The sequence below is a fragment of the Platalea leucorodia genome (assembly GCF_965183815.1).
Source record: "Platalea leucorodia genome assembly, chromosome: 25".
Classification (NCBI taxonomy): domain Eukaryota; kingdom Metazoa; phylum Chordata; class Aves; order Pelecaniformes; family Threskiornithidae; genus Platalea; species Platalea leucorodia.
In genome coordinates, this window is record NC_138847.1 from 2,109,333 (window position 1) to 2,117,386 (window position 8,054).

The window sequence follows — 8,054 nt, forward strand, 5'->3', positions numbered from 1 at the left end:
CCCGAGGCCCAGTGCATTTGAGAATTAAAAGTGTGTTGACAAGTGGATTTGAGAATCAACATCCACGAGATCAAGTGCATTTGAGAATCAACATCCCAGTGGCCCAGTGGATTGGAGACTCAAAATCCCCGTGGCCCAGTGGATTGGAGAATCAAAATCCCCATGGCCCAGTGGATTGGAGAATCAAAATCCTGTTGACAAGTGGATTTGAGAATCAAAATCCCCATGGACCAGTGCATTTGAGAATCAAAATCCCCGTGGCCCACTGCATTTGAGAATTGAAACCCCTTTGGCCTATTGAATTAGAGAATTAAAATCCTGTGAAAACGGGATTTGAGAACTACAATCCCCGTGGCCCAGTGGATTTGAGAGTCAAAACCATCGAAGCCAGTGGATTTGACAAATAAAATCCCCGTGGCCCAGTGGATTTGAGAATCAAAATCCCTGTGGCCAACTGGACTTTAGAATTAAAATCCCGGTGGCCCAGTGGATTTGAGAATTAAAATCCTGTGGCCCATTATATTTTTGAATTAATATCCCCATGGTAAGTAGAGGTGACAATTAAAATGCCGGTGATCCAGTGAATTTGAGAACTAAAATTCCCATGGCCCACTGGATTTGAGAATCAAAATCCCCGTGGCGCAGTGGATTTGAGAATTAAAATCCCCGTGGCCAAGTGGATTTGGCAATCAAAATCCCCATGGCCAAGTGCATTTGAGAATCAAAATGCCCGTGACCCTGTGGATTTGAGAATTCCAATCCCCCTGACCAAGTGGATTTGAGAATTATAATCCTGTGGGCCAGTGGATTTGCGTATTAAAATGCCTGTGGGCCAGTGGAGTTGAGAATTAAAATGCCCGTGCCCCACTGGATTTGACAATCAAAATCCCCGTAGCCAAGTGGAGTTGAGAATTAACATCCCCGTGGCCAAGTAGAGTTGAGAATCAAAACCGCTGTGGCCCACTGGATTTCAGAATGAAAATCCCCGTGGGCCAGTGGATTTATGAAATAAAATCCTCATGGCCCAGTCGATTGAGAATTCAAATCCCCATGGCCAGTGGATTTGAGAAGTAAAATCCCCATGGCGCAGTGCATTTGAGAACGAAAAATCCCAATGACGCAGTGGATTTGGGAATTCAAAGCCCCCTCACCAAGTGGATTTGAGAATTAAAATCCCCGTGGGCCAGGGGATTTGAGTATTAAAATGCCTGTGGGCCAGTGCATTTGAGAATTAAAATGCCCGTGGCCCACTGGATTTGACAATCAAAATCCCCGTGGCCAAGTGGATTTGGGAAGTAAAATCCCCATGGCGCAGTGGATTTGAGAATTAAAAATCCCCGTGGCGCAGTGGATTTGAGAATTCAAAGCCCCCTGACCAAGTGGATTTGGGAATTAATATCCCTGTGGGCCGGTGGATTTGAGAATTAAAATCCCCGTGGCCCACTGGATTTGACAATCAAAATCCCCGTGGCCCAGTAGATTTGAGACTCAAAATCACCGTGGACCAGTGGATTTGAGAATTCAAATCCCATGGACCAGTGGATTTGACAATCAAAATCCCCGTGGCCAAGTGGAGTTGAGAATTAAAATCACCGTGCCTCAGTGGATTTCAGAATGAAAATCCCCGTGGCCCAGTGGATTTGAGAATCAAAATCCCCGTGGCCAAGTGGATTTGAGAAGTATAATCGCCATGGCGCAGTGCGTTTGAGAATCAAAAAACCCCGTGGCGCAGTGGATTTGAGAATTCAAAGCCCCCTCACCAAGTGCATTTGGGAATTAAAATCCCCGTGGGCCGGTGGATTTGAGTATTAAAATGCCCATGGCCAAGTGGATGTTAGAATAAAAATCCCCATGGCCCATTGGATTTGAGAATCAAAATCCCCGAGGCGTAATGGATTTTAGAATGAAAATCCCGTTGGCGCAGTGGATTTGAGAATTAATATCCCCGTGGCCAAGTAGAGTTGAGAATCAAAACCGCTGTGGCCCACTGGATTTCAGAATGAAAATCCCCCTGGCCCATTAGATTTGTGAATTAAAATCCCCGTGGATCAGTGGCTTTCAGAACTAAAATCCCCGTGGGCCAGTGTATTGGACAATCAAAATCCCCGTAGCCAAGTGGATTTTAGAAGTAAAATCCTGTGGCCACGTGGACTTGAGAATTAACATCCGCATGGCCCATTGGACTTGAGAACTAAAATCCACATGACCCAGGGGATTTGAGAATTAAAATCTCCGTGGCCCAATGGATTTGAGAATCAAAATCATTGTGGCCTAGTGGATTTGAGGATTAAAATCCCCGTGGCCAAGTGGATTTGAGAATCAACATCCCCGTGGCGCTGTGGATTTGAGACTCTAACTCCTGTGGCCCACTGGATTTGAGAATTAAAATCCCTGTGGCCCACTGGATTTCAGAATCAAAATCCCCGTGGCCCAGTGTATTTGAGAATCATAATCCCCGTGGCCCAGTGGATTTGAGAAACAAAATCCTGTGGCCATGTGGATTTCAAAATCTCAATCCTGTGGCTAGTGGATTTGAGAATCAGCATACCCGTAGCCCAGTGGATTTGAGAATTCAAATCCTGTGGCCCAGTGAGTTTGAGAATGCAAATCCTGTGGCCCAGTGAGTTTGAGAATTAAAATCCTGTGGCCCAGAGGATTGGAGAATTAAAATGTTGTGACCAAGTGAATTTGAGAATCAACATCCCCGTGACCCAGTGGATTTGAGAATTAAAATCCCCGTGGCCCAGTGTATTTCAGAATGAAAACCATCGGGGCAAGTGGATTTGAGAACAAAAATCCCCTTGGCCCAGTGGATTTGAGAATGAAAATGCCTGTGGCCCAGTGCATTTGAGAATCAAAACCATCGGGCCAGTGGATTTGACCATTAAATCTCCGTGGCCCAGTGGATTATAGAATCAAAATTCTCGTGGCCCAGTGGGTTTGAGAATCAACATCCCCGAGGCCCAGTGCATTTGAGAATTAAAAGTGTGTTGACAAGTGGATTTGAGAATCAACATCCACGAGATCAAGTGCATTTGAGAATCAACATCCCAGTGGCCCAGTGGATTGGAGACTCAAAATCCCCGTGGCCCAGTGGATTGGAGAATCAAAATCCCCATGGCCCAGTGGATTGGAGAATCAAAATCCTGTTGACAAGTGGATTTGAGAATCAAAATCCCCGTGGACCAGTGCATTTGAGAATCAAAATCCCCGTGGCCCACTGCATTTGAGAATTGAAACCCCTTTGGCCTATTGAATTAGAGAATTAAAATCCTGTGAAAACGGGATTTGAGAACTACAATCCCCGTGGCCCAGTGGATTTGAGAGTCAAAACCATCGAAGCCAGTGGATTTGACAAATAAAATCCCCGTGGCCCAGTGGATTTGAGAATCAAAATCCCTGTGGCCAACTGGACTTTAGAATTAAAATCCCGGTGGCCCAGTGGATTTGAGAATTAAAATCCTGTGGCCCATTATATTTTTGAATTAATATCCCCATGGTAAATAGAGGTGACAATTAAAATGCCGGTGATCCAGTGAATTTGAGAACTAAAATTCCCATGGCCCACTGGATTTGAGAATCAAAATCCCCGTGGCGCAGTGGATTTGAGAATTAAAATCCCCGTGGCCAAGTGGATTTGGCAATCAAAATCCCCATGGCCAAGTGCATTTGAGAATCAAAATGCCCGTGACCCTGTGGATTTGAGAATTCCAATCCCCCTGACCAAGTGGATTTGAGAATTATAATCCTGTGGGCCAGTGGATTTGCGTATTAAAATGCCTGTGGGCCAGTGGATTTGAGAATTAAAATGCCCGTGCCCCACTGGATTTGACAATCAAAATCCCCGTAGCCAAGTGGAGTTGAGAATTAACATCCCCGTGGCCAAGTAGAGTTGAGAATCAAAACCGCTGTGGCCCACTGGATTTCAGAATGAAAATCCCCGTGGGCCAGTGGATTTATGAAATAAAATCCTCATGGCCCAGTCGATTGAGAATTCAAATCCCCATGGCCAGTGGATTTGAGAAGTAAAATCCCCATGGCGCAGTGCATTTGAGAACGAAAAATCCCAATGACGCAGTGGATTTGGGAATTCAAAGCCCCCTCACCAAGTGGATTTGAGAATTAAAATCCCCGTGGGCCAGGGGATTTGAGTATTAAAATGCCTGTGGGCCAGTGCATTTGAGAATTAAAATGCCCGTGGCCCACTGGATTTGACAATCAAAATCCCCGTGGCCAAGTGGATTTGGGAAGTAAAATCCCCATGGCGCAGTGGATTTGAGAATTAAAAATCCCCGTGGCGCAGTGGATTTGAGAATTCAAAGCCCCCTGACCAAGTGGATTTGGGAATTAATATCCCTGTGGGCCGGTGGATTTGAGAATTAAAATCCCCGTGGCCCACTGGATTTGACAATCAAAATCCCCGTGGCCCAGTAGATTTGAGACTCAAAATCACCGTGGACCAGTGGATTTGAGAATTCAAATCCCATGGACCAGTGGATTTGACAATCAAAATCCCCGTGGCCAAGTGGAGTTGAGAATTAAAATCACCGTGCCTCAGTGGATTTCAGAATGAAAATCCCCGTGGCCCAGTGGATTTGAGAATCAAAATCCCCGTGGCCAAGTGGATTTGAGAAGTATAATCGCCATGGCGCAGTGCGTTTGAGAATCAAAAAACCCCGTGGCGCAGTGGATTTGAGAATTCAAAGCCCCCTCACCAAGTGCATTTGGGAATTAAAATCCCCGTGGGCCGGTGGATTTGAGTATTAAAATGCCCATGGCCAAGTGGATGTTAGAATAAAAATCCCCATGGCCCATTGGATTTGAGAATCAAAATCCCCGAGGCGTAATGGATTTTAGAATGAAAATCCCGTTGGCGCAGTGGATTTGAGAATTAATATCCCCGTGGCCAAGTAGAGTTGAGAATCAAAACCGCTGTGGCCCACTGGATTTCAGAATGAAAATCCCCCTGGCCCATTAAATTTGTGAATTAAAATCCCCGTGGATCAGTGGCTTTCAGAACTAAAATCCCCATGGGCCAGTGTATTGGACAATCAAAATCCCCGTAGCCAAGTGGATTTTAGAAGTAAAATCCTGTGGCCACGTGGACTTGAGAATTAACATCCGCATGGCCCATTGGACTTGAGAACTAAAATCCACATGACCCAGGGGATTTGAGAATTAAAATCTCCGTGGCCCAATGGATTTGAGAATCAAAATCATTGTGGCCTAGTGGATTTGAGGATTAAAATCCCCGTGGCCAAGTGTATTTGAGAATCAACATCCCCGTGGCGCTGTGGATTTGAGACTCTAACTCCTGTGGCCCACTGGATTTGAGAATTAAAATCCCTGTGGCCCACTGGATTTCAGAATCAAAATCCCCGTGGCCCAGTGTATTTGAGAATCATAATCCCCGTGGCCCAGTGGATTTGAGAAACAAAATCCTGTGGCCATGTGGATTTCAAAATCTCAATCCTGTGGCTAGTGGATTTGAGAATCAGCATACCCGTAGCCCAGTGGATTTGAGAATTCAAATCCTGTGGCCCAGTGAGTTTGAGAATTCAAATCCTGTGGCCCAGTGAGTTTGAGAATTAAAATCCCCATGGCCCAGAGGATTGGAGAATTAAAATGTTGTGACCAAGTGAATTTGAGAATCAACATCCCCGTGACCCAGTGGATTTGAGAATTAAAATCCCCGTGGCCCAGTGTATTTCAGAATGAAAACCATCGGGGCAAGTGGATTTGAGAACAAAAATCCCCTTGGCCCAGTGGATTTGAGAATGAAAATGCCTGTGGCCCAGTGCATTTGAGAATCAAAACCATCGGGCCAGTGGATTTGACCATTAAATCTCCGTGGCCCAGTGGATTATAGAATCAAAATTCTCGTGGCCCAGTGGGTTTGAGAATCAACATCCCCGAGGCCCAGTGGATTTGAGAATCAACATCCCCGTGTCCCAGTGGATCTGAGAATTAAAAGTGTGTTGACAAGTGGATTTGAGAATCAACATCCACGAGATCAAGTGCATTTGAGAATCAACATCCCAGTGGCCCAGTGGATTGGAGACTCAAAATCCCCGTGGCCCAGTGGATTGGAGAATCAAAATCCTGTTGACAAGTGGATTTGAGAATCAAAATCCTGTGGCCAAGTGGATTTGAGAATCAAAATCCCTGTGGACCAGTGCATTTGAGAATCAAAATCCCCGTGGCCCACTGCATTTGAGAATTGAAACCCCTTTGGCCTATTGAATTAGAGAATTAAAATCCTGTGAAAACGGGATTTGAGAACTACAATCCCCGTGGCCCAGTGGATTTGAGAGTCAAAACCATCGAAGCCAGTGGATTTGACAAATAAAATCCCCGTGGCCCAGTGGATTTGAGAATCAAAATCCCTGTGGCCAACTGGACTTTAGAATTAAAATCCCGGTGGCCCAGTGGATTTGAGAATTAAAATCCTGTGGCCCATTATATTTTTGAATTAATATCCCCATGGTAAGTAGAGGTGACAATTAAAATGCCGGTGATCCAGTGAATTTGAGAACTAAAATTCCCATGGCCCACTGGATTTGAGAATCAAAATCCCCGTGGCCAAGTGGAGTTGAGAATTAAAGCACCCATGGCCAAGTGGTTTTGGGAATCAAAATCCCCGTGGCGCAGTGGATTTGAGAATTAAAATCCCCGTGGCCAAGTGGATTTGGCAATCAAAATCCCCATGGCCAAGTGCATTTGAGAATCAAAATGCCCGTGACCCTGTGGATTTGAGAATTCCAATCCCCCTGACCAAGTGGATTTGAGAATTATAATCCTGTGGGCCAGTGGATTTGCGTATTAAAATGCCTGTGGGCCAGTGGATTTGAGAATTAAAATCCCCGTGGGCCAGGGGATTTGAGTATTAAAATGCCTGTGGGCCAGTGCATTTGAGAATTAAAATGCCCGTGGCCCACTGGATTTGACAATCAAAATCCCCGTGGCCCAGTAGATTTGAGACTCAAAATCACCGTGGACCAGTGGATTTGAGAATTCAAATCCCATGGCCCAGTGGATTTGACAATCAAAATCCCCGTGGCCAAGTGGAGTTGAGAATTAAAATCACCGTGCCTCAGTGGATTTCAGAATGAAAATCCCCGTGGCCCAGTGGATTTGACAATCAAAATCCCCGTGGCCAAGTGGATTTGAGAAGTATAATCGCCATGGCGCAGTGCGTTTGAGAATCAAAAAACCCCGTGGCGCAGTGGATTTGAGAATTCAACGCCCCCTCACCAAGTGCATTTGGGAATTAAAATCCCCGTGGGCCGGTGGATTTGAGTATTAAAATGCCCATGGCCAAGTGGATGTTAGAATAAAAATCCCCGTGGCCCATTGGATTTGAGAATCAAAATCCCCGAGGCGTAATGGATTTTAGAATGAAAATCCCGTTGGCGCAGTGGATTTGAGAATTAAAATCCCCGTGGCCAAGTAGAGTTGAGAATCAAAACCGCTGTGGCCCACTGGATTTCAGAATGAAAATCCCCCTGGCCCATTAGATTTGTGAATTAAAATCCCCGTGGATCAGTGGCTTTCAGAACTAAAATCCCCGTGGGCCAGTGTATTGGACAATCAAAATCCCCGTAGCCAAGTGGATTTTAGAAGTAAAATCCTGTGGCCACGTGGACTTGAGAATTAACATCCGCATGGCCCATTGGACTTGAGAACTAAAATCCACATGACCCAGGGGATTTGAGAATTAAAATCTCCGTGGCCCAATGGATTTGAGAATCAAAATCATTGTGGCCTAGTGGATTTGAGGATTAAAATCCCCGTGGCCAAGTGTATTTGAGAATCAACATCCCCGTGGCGCTGTGGATTTGAGACTCTAACTCCTGTGGCCCACTGGATTTGAGAATTAAAATCCCTGTGGCCCACTGGATTTCAGAATCAAAATCCCCGTGGCCCAGTGTATTTGAGAATCATAATCCCCGTGGCCCAGTGGATTTGAGAAACAAAATCCTGTGGCCATGTGGATTTCAAAATCTCAATCCTGTGGCTAGTGGATTTGAGAATCAGCATACCCGTAGCCCAGT